Source organism: Hippopotamus amphibius, chromosome 2, assembly GCF_030028045.1.
Source record: "Hippopotamus amphibius kiboko isolate mHipAmp2 chromosome 2, mHipAmp2.hap2, whole genome shotgun sequence".
In the NCBI taxonomy this organism is placed as follows: Eukaryota; Metazoa; Chordata; class Mammalia; order Artiodactyla; family Hippopotamidae; genus Hippopotamus; species Hippopotamus amphibius.
The window spans coordinates 18,844,105-18,859,771 of NC_080187.1; the positions used below are offsets into that span (position 1 = coordinate 18,844,105).

The 15,667-nt window shown below is 47.6% G+C and overlaps 1 protein-coding gene across 1 annotated transcript in view; it reads right to left on the reverse strand.

Moving 5' to 3' along the window:
• Nucleotides 1–15,667, reverse strand: part of PAPPA (pappalysin 1) — a 238,374-nt gene that overhangs the window by 74,116 nt on the left and 148,591 nt on the right. The gene's annotated exons all lie outside the window — the stretch shown is intronic.

A 15,667-nucleotide genomic window follows, 5' to 3' on the forward strand; every position in this document is an offset into this window, starting at 1 on the left:
AGCTGGGTCAGACTTTTTGCAGGAGGTCATCCCAAATTAGTGCTTTTCCTTGGATCTCTAATACGTCCTCTCTCTCATATCTTCCCCAGGAATTTGGGCCTGTCACTCCACATTTGAGGGTCTCAGGTGAGTCATCTAAAAAGTAAGAACAACCTAGAGAACTCTAAGGTTTTATAAGCCATGAAAAAACAAGTGAGATAATCTAATCTCAATCATACAAAACAAACATATATATGTAAAACAAATCAAAAAAAAGGAAAAATATATATATATACAAGGATCAAGACTGTCCATTCCAGCAATATCTATAGTAACAAAAGATTAGGGAGAGTTTATATGTTCACCTGTTGAAGAAGGGGTGAATAAAATATGATAGATCCACATGATAGGATTCTGTAAGCAAAAGAATATTAAAAGGACTGAATGATGAGACCTCCCTGGTGGTCCACCAGTTAAGACTCTGCACTTTGCAGGGGGCCCAGGTTCAATCCCCGATGAGGGAATTAAGATCCCACATACTGCAACTACTGAGCCCGCATGCTGCAACTCCTGAGTCTGTGCACTCTAGAGCACAACTACTGAGGCTGCACGCCACAACTACTGAGCCCGTGCACCGCAACAAAGACCAAGTGCAGCCATAATGAATACACTAATTAATTATTTTTTTTGAAAAAAGGACTGAGATTCAAATGTGGGGATGATCATAACAATATTTAACACCTGGTTCAGTACGGACCCTGGCCAAGCAAAACGGAAGCCCTATTTGTGAGTCCATAGATATCAACATGCGGAGACTGCAAAAGCATAACACTGAGTGACTAAAAAAGAACAAGGTATAAGTGGATAAATGCACTGAAGTTATTTATAAAAATCACACAAAGAAAGACCATACCCAGGGATTCTAATAGATGAGTGTAGAAGAATTAGAAATAGCATGGAAAAGTTACACATCAATTCACTAATCAAAGTAAAGCTAAAACACACAGCTGCACTGCAATCCACAATTGCAAGATGCAATGCTTTTTTTTTTTTTTTTAAATAAACTTTTTTGTTTTGGAGTAATTTTATATTTACAGGAAACTTGCAAAGATAATACCAAGACTTCCATACTTGCTTCACCCAGTTTCCCATAAAGTTAACATCTTCAGTTTATTCTTGAAACCACAAATAGAAGAAGAAAAGTTTTTTTTACCAACCTTGGAGAATCACATTGTCACCTGGGAAGTTCTACAATGGTGAGCTGAATTAAGAGACCTGGTTCTGGTTCAAACTCCCTCAAAATATGATGTGTAATTGTGGACTAGTATCTCTCCTCTTTGGACTTCAGTTTATCTCTCACATCTGAATGTGGGATTGGGTCATAGGTTTTCAAGGTGTCACTTATGGATTCCTAGGGTTGCCTGCAGGTATCAGTCTTGGGGTCAGGATGTGAGAAGATGTGCTTATTTCTGCTGCATTGTTTCCACCAGAGCATCTTCACTCACCTGTTTTATATATCCAGTTGCCCTGTAATGTTTCACTTAAGAGCTTCATTGCTTTAAAAACATTGAAAAGCACTGAAACTTGTTCACTGCCAGTGTTCTCCTCCCCTCTCCCCAAGGGGTCAGCGGGTCCTGAGAATACAGTATGAGTTTCCAGAATGTCACAGGTACCTTCCTAAGGAGAAGAAAGGTGCTAAGAATCAACCATCTCATTGGCTAGGAATTAGGTGATGGCTTCAGTGACTCAAATCTTTAGAACCCTAATACCGAAGAGACTACGGGTAAAACACAGCCACTTTCTTGGGCTGGAAGACTTTTTCAAGTTTATTTATTTTTTCTCAAAAACAACTGAGACTGAGCTCATGCAGATCTGCCAGTGGATTGGGTTACCTTTTACAACAGTGCGAGACTTTGCGTAAACTGTCTACGGCATTTGAAACCCAGGCCAGCAATTCGACATGTATCATTTTGGAATTCTTTCCCCTTGGGTTCTTAGCTGCCTGTGCCCCGGCAGAGCGTGGTGGGGCACATCTCTGGAGTGCTGGAGTCGGGGGCTTCTCTCTGCATCTACAGCATGCACCGTCAGAGAAGTCTCCGACTTGAACAACGCCCTCTCGCTGCTTAAACAGTTTCTTCTTATCTCGTCGGCTCTATTAGCCCCAGACAGGGCTTTAGAGGAACGTGCTGCTGTTATTTTATTCTCCCGGTTGCCTATTTAGTTTTGTGTTTGTTCCAGGCTGGCAGCAATCCTGACTAGGGACAGTCAAAGCAGATCAGAGAGGAACAAACAAATCCAGCTGAACCTTTGCCCAAAGCCCCAGCTGATCTTAAAACCATCTCTGTTCCTGGGGAGGTGGCGGGGGGGTGCCACAGGGGAAGGGGAAGCAAACACTCACGCGCCCCCTGCTTTTATACACCTGGCAGGAATCTGCTTATTCAGTAGCCATTTATGGAAGGTGTGTGGCACACTGGGCTCTCTCATCCTTGGCCAAAAGGATGGGCGCACATGTAAGTGTGATCCCAAGGTACCTGATTCTGTGGGGATGTCCTGCTTTCATCCGCACACTTCTTTGCACCTTCTAAAAAGGCAAATCCAGTTCTGTTAAGTATTATTACTGAGCAGTGTAGACTTTACTCAACATTTTGTGGGGGAACGAGCGGGAGAGTTATATCGCATACCCCATGTGGACTCAGGCTCCTGCACCATCACCCTAAGTTCCTCTTCACTCAGCATCACCTTCATCCAGTTTCTTCCCCCCTTCCCAAGCTCTCCCACTCCCTGTCCCTTCCCAACCGGCGCCTCTCTCACATCCCAGGCAGAGCCGTTCTGCTTTCCCTCCTGTACTCTAACGCACAAATCCTTCGCATGATGCCAAGGGCTCTATCTTGCCTCCCCAGCCCCAGAGATGTCAGGGGGTGGGGGTGAACACAACCACCTTTGTACCCTCTCTGTCATGCTGGTATGAACAAGATCAGCGCCCTCTCTTTACGTCCCTCACTGGTGGCAGAACACATCACGGAGGCTCTAGATATATGGGCAGTCTCTAGGCTTCAGGTTCTTCTAGAGAGGTAAAGAGGGGGTCTCCTCTAGCTGAAACTGATCTTTCTGCACTATCTACTCCCATGTTCGCTGCAGCATTACTCACAATAGCCAGGATGTGGGAACAACCTAAATGTCATCAACAGATAAATGGACACACTAAACGTGGTGTATACACACAATGGAATATTATTAAGCCTTAAGAAAAGAAGGAAACCCTGCCATATATGCCTACGTGGATGAATCTTGAGGCTATTCTGCTAAGTGCAGCAAGGCAGTCACAAAAGGACGAATACTGCGTGATTTCACTTATAGGAGGTATCTAAACTAGTCAAACCCATGGAATCAAGCAGCAGCATGGCAGCTGCCAGGGGCTGCGGAGAGAGGAAAAAAGGAGTTGCTAATCGACTTACCAATCAACACTGAAGTTTCAGTTAAGATTAAATTTTAGAGACCTGCTGTACAACATTGTACCTATGGTCAATAATATTGTATTGTACACATAAAAACTTAAGAGAGTAGATTTCTTTTTAAGTGTTCTCATTACAATAACATGGACTAAAAAATACTGTTTTGAATGATTAAGATACTGATATTCACTCAATGACTGAATACATTAATAAATAAATGATCCAGTGAAGGGAGGAAAAAGAAAAATTCATATAAAGTTGCTAGGCAAAGAGCAGATGTGGTTGGGCTGGCAAGCACCCGCACTTGGGTCTTTTCAGGCCTGGAAGAGGAATTACCCAGCATCTTCTCGATGACTTCACAGACAGAGAACTCACTTCCATTTATAAACAGCCCAGTTTACCTTCGGACAGATTCTCCCAGGGGAAGAACAGCCATGAGAAGATATCTGGCTGCACTTTCTCCTACTCTTTTCTCTAAGCAGCAACACGTATATGCTTCCTTATTCTAGAGTTTTAGAGTTAGAAGGACTTCAGATATCTGCTGAGACTATTCCTTTTTCCAGTGGTCGAGGGAGGGCAGGTGTCCTGCACAATATAAGATAGCAAGTAAGTGGCAAAATTAATATGAAAATACAAATTTTTCTGGCTCCCAGAACAGACGCTTTGTCCTCACCTATGTCCTGCACCCTCTCGATCCTACCTTTGTTGTGTAGAACCATCTCCAGTGAGATTTCGACCCCTCCCCCAAGAATTCATGGCAGGAATTCCGGTGCCCACGTCACTCTCTGTAGGAAGCCCAGCCCTACGTCTTTGATGGAAGCTGGGAGGGTCACTGCCTTTCACCCCCATCTTAGCACCTGCAGGAACCAAGGGGCGAGCAATACCCTTTTCCCTTTGACCTTGAGGGGGAAGGTCTCATCTGTAGCACACTCCCTTAGACTCTCGGTCATCCTCAGAGATATCTGTGCTAACTTCAAATACTAACCAAGAGACAGACACAGGGGACCTGGGCCTGTTCTGGCTGTCACTTATTAGCTGGACATCTCTCCCAGACTCTCTCCCCATCTGTGAAGTGGAGTGGTTGCCCCCGGAGCGTAAGGACACCCACAGCAATACTACCCACCAAGGTCTCATGGTCACAGTATCATTTAATGCTCTCAATTACTCTGTGAGGTTGGAATTATCCCATTTTGCTGATGAGGAAACAAGGCACAGAAGCTTTCAGTAATTCTTTCAAGCTCATACATCTAGTTGTGTATGACCACAAGACGCTGGACTCTGAGCCCTCCGATTCCACGTTCTGGGTACTCAATCACATGGTACCACGACTGCTGCCGTCTTGGTTGAAAGCTCCGCTTGCTCTGATGCAGAAGAAGGTACTGATTACGACTCTCTTTGTCTCCAGTCACTCCATCTGCTCTCCCTGCTCCATAGGTCCCCACAATTAACTTTCCAGAATGAAAAACTCATCATATCGCCCTGCTACTCATCACCCCCTCCATGGCTGCCCGTGGACCACAGGATGGAAAGTCTCCTGGATACAGCTTACAAAGGCCTTCGGGAGCTGGTTCCAGCCACACCTCCACGTTCACAGCCAGTTGCTTGCCCTCCTCACACAGCAGGCAGGCATCCACGCAGCTACACAGTGGTGTTCTCTTCTCGCTGCACGACCCTTTCTCCCGCGTGCCGTGCATGGACACCACCATGATGCCTGTGCCCAGATTTCTAGCCGCACCCCACCCCCTGCTTCCCTCCACCCCCCTGGATGGCCCATTTTGTGAAATACTACACACACTTCAAAGCCAGTCTCAAATATCACCCCTCCTCGGAAAGCCTTTACTCGCCCCCCAGGCAGAATTAACTGCGCCCTCTCACGTGTCCATATAGCTCTTTATATGTACCTCAGTTACAGCATTTGTCAAGTCGGATTATAATTGTTTACAGCCCAGTCTTATCCCTTTAAACTCTGAAGCCTTCCAAGGTGAGAACCATGTTTTACTTATCCTCAAATAAGTCCTAGCAGATTGCCCAGCACACAGGACAAAAGCGGTACCCCGTGAATAACAATAGCAACAGCAGCGTGTATCGCACTGAGTGCCTGTCCTGTGCTGGGCACTGCTTTCAGAACTCCGTATGTATGAGATGATGCAGTCTTCAACTCTGTGACATAGGTACCATTATCATACCCATTTAATGCATAAGGACACTGCAGCCCAGTAGTTCACCTAAGGTCACACAATTAGTTAGTAGAACCAGGATTCAAATCCAGGTGCAAACTCAGCCCCTACTCTTAACTGTAGATGTAACTTGAAAAGCTCAGGGCTGTTATGGAGGTTGGACTTGGGAAATTTTTTTGTTGCTTCTCCTGGGCTCCTGAATGGAAGCTGCTTTAGCAGCGAAAAGCAGGCCCTTACAGCTCTGCCCTGGGGTGGGGCTGTGTGGATGAAAGACCCGGGGATCGCCAGGCTCCAGGACCTGCCTCCTAGAACTGACTCAGTTACTGACTTCCTCTGACACCCATCCTTCCTCCTTGTAGAAGGGCTTTGCCGTTCTGACATTCTGCCAGCTTTTGATGTCCAGCGTCTTCCAGTGAGAGCTACTGAAGAGAGTGTTGATTCTGCAGTGAAGTGCCACCTCCTGCAGGCCTGAGCTGACTCACAGATCCCATGTCTCTGAGACTCTGAGGCCAAAAGCTAACTAATATCACAGCCACTTTTTCTGTCTAAGACAACTGGAGGAGTAACCTAAAAGTTTACTGTAGCCATTCCAGCAATGTGTTTCCTGTATTATTTTTATTTTCTTTTTGTGCTTGCTGCAAAAGAGCTAGCAGTTCTTCTCTCAGAGCTTTGAGATCATTGGGTGTTTGAGCTGGGATGATCCTCAGAGATCTGATTCTAGCCATCACATCTGACAGACAGGTGGGGGATAGAGCCCACTGGGGAACAGAGACACCGGCTTGAAAGGACGCTGCACGGTCCTCTGGGACAGCCCTCGGCTGACAGAAGCAGAGGCTGTTGCGGCCCCAGGACGTGGGGACTTCGGTCCACTCCAGGCACAGCCAGCCACTACATGCAGCACCCGCCTCCAAACCTCCTCCCTTGCAGAAGACTGCTTTCAATTAGAGGAGTTAACGATGTCTTGCTTTCAAAGGGTTTTTTAAATCCAGTTTATCTTCCACCCACACACGACGCACACAAAGGCGGGGGACAGAGAGAGAAGAGGGGGAGTGGGAGTTCTGGTATTTTCCCACACAGGGGAGATGCCATGAGGTTTCTATTGAATTTCACTTTTACAGATTTACATGCCCTCTTGTCAATCACAGGAGGGAGGACGTGCTCCTCAAACCTCTCGCCCATCCTCTGCAATTTCCTCTTTCAATCCAAAGGCACCTGGGAATGGGTCGCATAGAAAAAAGAGAGGAAAAGGAATAGGGAGGGCAGGGGTGGGTGCGTACAGACAGTAACAACACACAGAGTGCAGAAGCGCATGCACCAGAGTGAGCCTGCATGCGCGCGCACACACACACGCACGCTCCTCAGCCAGTGTTTCCGAAGAGTTCCAGTTATGCCACATTTTAACCTCAGGCTTACAAGTTCAATGCCAAGTTATTTCCCCAAGAACTGCAAGGTTGCAGAGGTGGGCAGGGGTCCTTGATAGGAAGACTGCAGGAGGGAAAGCTGCCTCGGGAGAGCGGGACACAGAGGGGTCCAGGTGAAATAAAGCCTCCTCTGTAAAGCGGGCTTGGCTGTTCCTTCAAGAACAAGCTGTTCCCTCCTCAGGGCGCCTGTGGGGGAGGGAAAGGACACGGACTCTCTCTCTTTTTTTTTTTTTACAATAAACTGCATATATTTAGAGTGTACCATTTGGTATCCCAATCTCCCAATTCATCGCCGCCCAGCCCTCCCCGCTGTCCCCGCTTGGAGGACACTGACTCTTAAGGACGGCCTCCCAGTCCTGGCACTGTCCGTGTATCATCTCCTCGGGCCCGCGTAATAACCCTGAGGAAGAAGCATGTTTTGTCCCTCTTGTCGAGATAAGGACTCTGAGGTTTGGAAGGTGCTGGTCACTCCCCTATGGTTTAGAGGTCAAAGCCAAGTGGTCTGGCTCAGAGTCCGTCCTCTCCCCACCCTGCGGCTGGACTTCCCAAGAACTCTTGGTCACAGCCTTTGTGTAATACGCTGCGTTGTGGTTTCTCGTTTGCCCATCTGTCTCCATGCCTGAGCTTCGGGGACAGTGCCTGGGCCTGATTTCTCTCTCCTTTTCCCTGGTGTCTAGCGCAGGTCCCGGGGCAGGGCTCTGTGCCTGTTGCCTGTGTTGAACTGATGCGGCTTCTCCAAGGCCACACCTGCGGTTGAGGGGTGACACATCTGACCCAGGAGCCCAGGGCCCTGCAGGCCGAGACCAGTGTACAGAGAGGATAAGGTGCACCGGGAGCAGGGAGGCAGCAGGAGACCCAGGATTCCTTCACGAGCACTGGAAGCTGCTGCAGCCGGAGCCAGCTACCACCCAGGCTCACACGGAGTTGACGGGCCGTCGACACGCCAATGACAATGCCCACTGGTATTCACAGCCATTTCTCTCATTAGTGTAATGCACCCCAGAGCCTGCTTGATTCCATTATTTCACTTAATCCTTAAAACCACCCTGTGAGAAACTCAGACTGATAGCTAGAGGAAGTGCGATGGCCCTTGAGCCCAGCAGACTAGCTGAGGCAAACACGTGGGATCAGCGCTGCTGGTCCCCCATCTCCTGCCCAGGACTGATACCATTAAACACTGCCTGCTGTTCCCCTCAGCGTAGACCTCTGAACCCACCTTAACAAAATGTTAAGACACTGCCGATGGATCCGGATGGGCTTATCCGCAACCCTTGAACTTGGCTGTTAGCTCACTGCGAGCAAGAATGAGGTCTTACTTGCTACATCTTCAATAGTAAGAGCAGAGGAAGGCCTGGAGCAGGCGCTAAGCAAATATTTAGTTGAATAAAGAATGAACTGACAACAATTACAATAGCTGGGATTGATCCTTCACTATACATCAGGCTTCTAACACGCGCTCCACCTGCCGGGTCTCCAGTCAGGTGACACGGACACAGGCACCCAAATGTCCCAACTCTGGCTCAGGGCCTCTTTCAACGGCTGCGAGTACTGTAGTCCTCTCCCACCCGGGTTCTTCTCCCCACTCCTCTGCCCACCCCGGCCTCCTTCCCATGCCCCTAACTCCAAAGTGACCCTCTGAATATAACAGCAACCAAAAATAACTGTAAGGGCAACTGAGGGTTAACACTGTATAAGACATGCACGCACGCACACACTTTCAATCCCCTCCTCCAACCTCCTTTTCTACACACTTAATAGCAAGAGAGAGAGAGACGCACACACAGAGACACACACAGAGAGAGTGAGACAGACAGACAGACAGAGGCAAAAAAGCCAGGCTTTCTCTACTGACTGCTAGAAACCATGACCACTTTTCCTAGGCCCCCAGAGCAGTTTCCCCTTTGATACCTGCCTTAAAAAGACAGAAGGGAAGGGGAGGGCTGGATTGCCTCTTTTAATTTCAGGATTTATTCTTTGGCGTGGACAGACTATCAAGCGAAGAAGTATTTCCTGTGTACAGGGCGGCTGTGTGGCGGGTGGAAATACCTCCTCCTCTCACCCAGAGATCTGGAAATAGCTGCAGACCTCAGGGCCTCCACCCAGGAGACACTTCCAGATAAGAAAACCTGATGTTCGATGCCCTCCAGCCTTGGGGCTCAGCTCTGGAGTAATTAGTACCTCTTTGCCCTCAGGGTCTGTCCTTAACACATTAGGCATTTCACACTCCTTAAGGGTCTAATACCCTTCTGGTCTGCACCTCCCCACATCTCTGGAATCCTATGGTTTGGGGTGCAAACTCCACAAAGTCATGGGAAAGAAGCCTAGACTCTCAAAGGGACAGAGGCAAAGACATCATTCAAGACACCACCGTTCTACAGCATGCTGACATTTTACAGGTGGGGAAACGAAACGTCTTAGAAAAGAAATGGTTCAGAGTCACGGAACTGATGGGGACCACTTAATTGCTTAATTTTATAGACAGAAGCTCAGGATTTCTAGGGGACAGAAGTTGGATGTCCCAACCTTCTTCTAAGGGAAAAGTTTATTCAAGAGGGCTGAGAAAGCGTCCACGTCAATGGCAAAGACAAAGTATTTTCTTAAACCAGGAACTATGACCAACAACTACATTCCAAGTCCGCATCCTTCCCTGCTTGTGTAAAGCAGGAATCTCCGTCCTCACTTACTCCACACGTAATGAGCCTCACGTTCCAAGGGGATCAGCGGCATCCCTGAGCCACGCCTGTCAGGGATGTGAAGTCTGGGTCTGCTCCCTGCCTGTGTTCCTGCACGTGTACCTCCTATGATACAGAGGAGGAAACAGGCTCCCTAGTGCACGAGGTGATCCTGGGAAAGGTGACAATAACGAAGGTGATATGAGCACCCAGCTGCTCTCACCTCCATCAACTCCATCCTCGTGTCATGATGAAACAGAGATTCCTGTTACCCATTTCCAGGTGGGAAAACGGGGGCCAAGGGAGAAGAAGAAAAAATCACCACCATGGCAGTGGCAGCCATAATAAGGACACAGGCCAGCCACTGACTTTGCGTGACCTGTGAGTTCTCAGCACCCCACCCCACAGCATCAGCATCATCTCCGATCTCACAGACAGCAGAGCCAGGCATCGGGCCGTGCTTATCACCGGAACCCAGACACCTGTTTTGAGGAGGCGCTGGGCAGGGGGCTCAGGCTCCTTCAGCTAGTAAATCCTCTAACAAGGGAGAGTGATTAGTGTCGGATGTGGCGGTCGGCTTTTGTGCTGCTGACAACTCGTCCCTTTAAAGGCCTGGCCGGGCTCATTTCACACGGGCCCTCTGCAGGCCTGCTCCCTGTCTCCGTAATTACACCATTCACGAGTCACCCAGGCCCGCCTCTGAACTCCTGACCCAGCACTGAAAGACTTGGGATCTCATTACTAATCTCTTAAGCCACCTAGTCCTCCAAAATACATCCATTTAAGTTGGAGGCCAAGGCTTTGGGGGTGGGAGCCAGAGAGAGGGAAAGTCCAGCACAGGCCCTTCTCATGACACGGCCATGTGTCCGCTCTGGGGCCTGAGCCACGGGGCAGCTGGCCTGGCCGTCCAGCTCAGGGCAGGGCAGGCCTTGCCGAGGCTCGGGACTAGGCTTAGAGATGAGCCCTTTGGACGGGAAGGGCATCTGGGCCCACCTGTTTGTAATTTCAGGGGTGCGGGTAGGGGATGAGGCCTGTGTTTGTTTTAATTATTATTATTGTTGTTGAAAAGGGAGGGAAAAAAATGAGCAGAAACTGCTAACATCTGGAGGCTGCTGTCCAGCTTACGTAATCTCCTGTAGCAGAGGAGGGACACGGGATCCCCAGCCAGATGGTCTGTGGGTGACTTCACGGCACATGTGTCTCCTCCGTCAGGAAGATGCTGACAGGGTTAGAAGAGTGGGTTGTGGGACCTTCTTAAAATTCTTTAGGGGTGAGGGACAGGGGTTTGGGGGCTCCCAGAGATCTCAGTTTTCTTTTGGAAGACTCAAACTTTTTCCAGCCAAAGCTTAAATTTTTCTTATATTTCTCTCTCATTAACTCATTCATTCATTCCTGTACTCATTTGATATACATTTGCACAGCACTAATTATGAGTTAGGTTCTTCATCTACCATGGTCTACATGAGGAAAATGGATCCCAGAGGGGGGAAAAAGCAATAAAGATAAAATCCCTTCTCCCAAACAGCTCCCAGACCCCTGGGAGGATGGAGTGGCAGGTAAAGGACTGTGCCAGCAAAGGCCCACACGACACCATGGTGGGCTCTGTGTCTGAGGTCCGTGCAGGCTGAGAGGGGCATGGAAAAGGACGTTCCTAGACAATCCATGCCCAAGGGCCAGGCTTGAAATGCAAAATCTTAACGTCAAGTGGGCTCTGGAGAGCAGGGGCTGGAGAAAAAAAAAAAAAAAAAAAAAGGCAAGAGAAGGAGAAAAACTGGGCCACAGCTGAGCCATGACAAACCCAGTTTCCCAGATGATGTCAACAGCAGAGGCATGAAGGACAAAGTTTGAGATGTAAAATCTTGCTGCAAACACATTTCTGAACATATTATTTTTTTGAAAAAACACATTGCTAACTTTCTGTGTTTCCAAATCTCTCTTTTTTAAAAAAAATATTGGTACTGAGAGCAATTAATGATATTTCATGGATTCTAGGTCAGGATATAAAAGCAGCCTAGACTCTGGATCAGACCAAGAGGGTGCTGTTAGCGTCAACCAGAATGTTCACTCAACTCTGGATGGAAACCTACAGATACTGCCAGCACGAGATGAAAATCCTGAGGTATCCTCACATTTGGACCTGAATCCTGAAGCATCATGATTTGTATTTCAGAGCCCAGAGGCATTGTCAGTCTAAGACAGGACATTGAGCATGGAAACACTTCCAGTCCTATACCAGAATACCAAGATACCATAACTCTAGAACAGGAGCAACCAATGCTGCCTGCTCTAAATCCAGCACCCCAAAGCTTCCTGTGTTAGAAAATCAGATACCAAAGACCGAGAACACAAATCCAGTTAGTTTCCCTCTAAAATGCCTGCTCTACTGGCTTTAGAGAGGAATTGGGAGACACGGCCAACTCGGGAGCAAAGCACTGAAGCACAGAAATCTCCAACAGTCAGCTCAGAGCTACTCAGACTGAAGCAGGATGTTTTAAGAAGCCACCAGACCTCTTCTTTGCCTATGCTAGGAGCCCTGAGATGTCCATGGGGGTTAATCAGGAAAGTGGTGACCACATCCAAGCTTGGTGCCTGGTCACCGAAACTGCTGGTTAAGAATAGTTGAGCAGTGGTTAATGGCAGTCTTGACCACACTGGCCTGTTCAAGAAAGGTCAAAGGAGTGATTTTTCACTTAAAAACATCTGTGTGTTAAAAGAACAAGACTTTCCCAAGTTCATAAAACTAGGAGTTTCCAGGTTGTTTTTGTATTTTTATTTCCTTCTTCCCCTTCTTCCTCTTCTCCTACTTTCCTAATAAATATCTGTGTTCCAAGCTGTGACCAAGATGAAGTACGTGTCACAATGCCTGCAGGGAACACCATTTGATGCCAAGGTGCCCTGTCCTTGGGTTCTGCCCGTCACCGCAGACCTCAGGGTTTTCTCATCCCCTCTTATCACCCTGGTGAGGAAGGGCTGGAAACCACTGAGTGACTGCCTCTCCGCTTTGCTTTTGAAGAGCAGGAGGTCCTCTTGCCAGGGTTGCCTCCAGTTTGATGTCTCCTAGGAGGAGGCTCCAAAGGATGCAGTGCTCTGGTGCATACAGGAACAAGAGGACAGGGACTGCTTATGCTTCTATCGGTGTCCTGCTAACCTTCTAGCTCACATAAGGGCTCTCATTCTTAAGGACAAGGGTGGCATTTCTCTCTGGCCTTCCTCTCCAGGTTTCAGAGGTAGGGATAGTGACCCTGATATGCAAACTGGGGGCTTTGCCCATCAAATGTCCAATAGACACTGCTGACTTAGGTGTCCACCACCCCACCAGCAGATTCCTCTGAGGGACAGAGACCATCTGCCGTGATGCGTTCCCCCAGTGGTGCTCTTGGCCAAGGCAGCACACATCTGCAAAAAAGCAGGGTGTTGAAGCAGCTGTTCTGAGACACAGTCCATGGGAACCATCCCAGCATGATCCGGGATCCACAATAGGATCTCCTCAACAGTCCTACACTTGCCACTTTCCTGAACTTTCCATGAGCAGCAAAGTCACATGCATCAAAGAGATGTGAACTGGAATTTCAGTTTCTGCCATTTATTGACATCATGACCTTGAACGTTTCAAGAAGCCTAAATTCCTCTACTGCAAAATCAGATGATGGTACTTACTTTGGAGAGTTGTTTCAGGATTCAAAGAGCTCTAGTACACGCAAGTGTTTATATACAGCCCTGCATGCCAGAAACACACTTTAACATGTACAGCCCCCCTCTGTCCCTTCCTACTTCTTTCCTCCTGGCTCTAGAGGAAAGCAGTCTTGGGTTCAAATTCTAGATTTTCTTGCTGCACCCCAGGCTAGGCGTAGAAACTTGGGTAAGGTACTTAACCTTTGTGAGTCTCAATTTGGTCCTCTGTAAACCAGTGAAAGTTAGCCGCTATCTCCTAGATGTTAATGTGCTAAAACAGTGTGAAACTCTGGGTAGAGGTCCTGACATGGAGTAACCACCTTGAGAGCTGTTATTACTATTAGGTCATTAGTGTTACTATCATTTATTATTGTTTAGTCATTCCTTTCTTGTGTCTTCCTTCATTATTTTTGTTATCAAGTAATATTCCATTACATGTATATACCATAGTTTATCCAGTTCACCAGCTGATGGACATTTGGCTTGTTTTCGGTTTTTGTCTATCATGAATGAAACTGCTATGAACATATATCGATATATATCAACCTTTAGTTTGGACATGTTTTCTTTCAATACCCAGGAATACAATGGCTGGATTACACTGCCAAATTGTTTTCCAAAGTGGCTGTACTTTTAAAATTACTACCCAGCAGTGCATGAGAGCTCCAGTTCCTCCACATGCCAACCAACACTTGATATGGTCAGCTGGTTTAATTTTAGCCGTTTTAATACACGTGTAGCAATATCTCACTGTGGTTTTAATTTTTACTTCTCTAATGACTAATGATATTGACCACGGTCTTTGGTGAAGTGTCTGTTCAAATATTTTGTCCACTTGTCAAAAATCTGTTTTCTCTATGTTAGAAGGTCTATTTTCTGGACTCTCCGTTCTGTTTCATTGATCTGTTTCTCTCTCTTTATACCAACACCGTGCTGTTTTGATTACTATAGTTTTGTAATAGGTCTTCTTTTTTTTAAGTATAGTTGATGTACAATGTTGTGTTAGTTTCAGGTGTACAGCAAAGTGATTCAGTTATACATACATATTTTTCAGATTCTTTTCCCTTATAGGTTATTACAAAATATTGAGTATAGTCCCCTTCCCGTAATTTTATATTCCTCTTCCCTTCTCCCCCTACCTCTCCTTTCTCCCTTTTTTCCTTCTCTTGCTCTTTTACACACTCCTTAGCTGGGTCTCTCATTGGGAGACCTCTCTGAGGGCAAGCCACACACTCTCCAGCCAGAAACACAGCTGTTTATGTTTCCATCAATATCTGTGGAAATCTAGTCACAGGAACATCCCTGAGACCTAAATCTTTCCCAGAATAATAAGAGTCAAAAGGGGAGACCCTATTTCCTGGGGCCAAGCCTCCACACACTCTTTCCTACTTTCTGTGCAAAGCTGTTAACAGGACAAAGTGCAGATTTAGTTGTAAATATTTATCACATGCCTACTGTGTGCCAGACCTTGTTCTTCATCTTGGAACACTCAGCAGTGACCCCACAAAAACAACAGCGAAAGTCCCTTGCTCTTATGCAGCCAAGATTCCGGGCGGGGAGGGGGAAACGCAGAGGCACAGAGCAGCAGAAAGAATTCCAGGCTGGGGCTCAGGAATGACCGACCCCTTCTCCCCCTGGCTCATCAGTGGCAGCACGTACTTTATCCGTAACGTAGTGGATGAACCAGGGAACTTGAGAAGGCCCTGCTCTGGTCGCCTACTGTGTTATGGGGAAATGGAACCTGGCCATATAAGGCCATTGCAGACATTGATTAGTATGTTTACGCCAATCATAAACATGACATCACTCAGTACACACTGTTCCCAACAGCACCATTCAGTGAATCCACACACATTCTTCGAGTGTTCCCCAGACAGCAAACACTGTGCCGGACACTGGAAACACCGAAGGGTGTAAGATGGAGCTCAGATCCTCAGCGGGTCACGGGACGCTTGGTAGGAAGAGTCATGGGCACAGGCAAGTGCAGAGTAAAAAGCGGCGTATGCTGAGCCACCGGATGACGGCAGAAGCCCCACGTGACATCAGAGATGGAGGGCTGCACAGGGGCTGGGATGGGCAGAGGAGGCCATACGCAAGAGGTGCCGTCTGAGGCAGACCCTGAAAGATAGTTAAGCTTTAAAGAGGTCGATGAGTGAAGGGTGGTGTTTTCAGGCGAAAGAAAAGGAAGCTCCAAGGCTGTCTGGGGACTGCGGGTGGGCCCACTCTGTCTGGAACACACCTGTCAGGCAACAGGCTGTGAAGAAAAGCAGGCACAGGTCGTGGAATGCCCTACC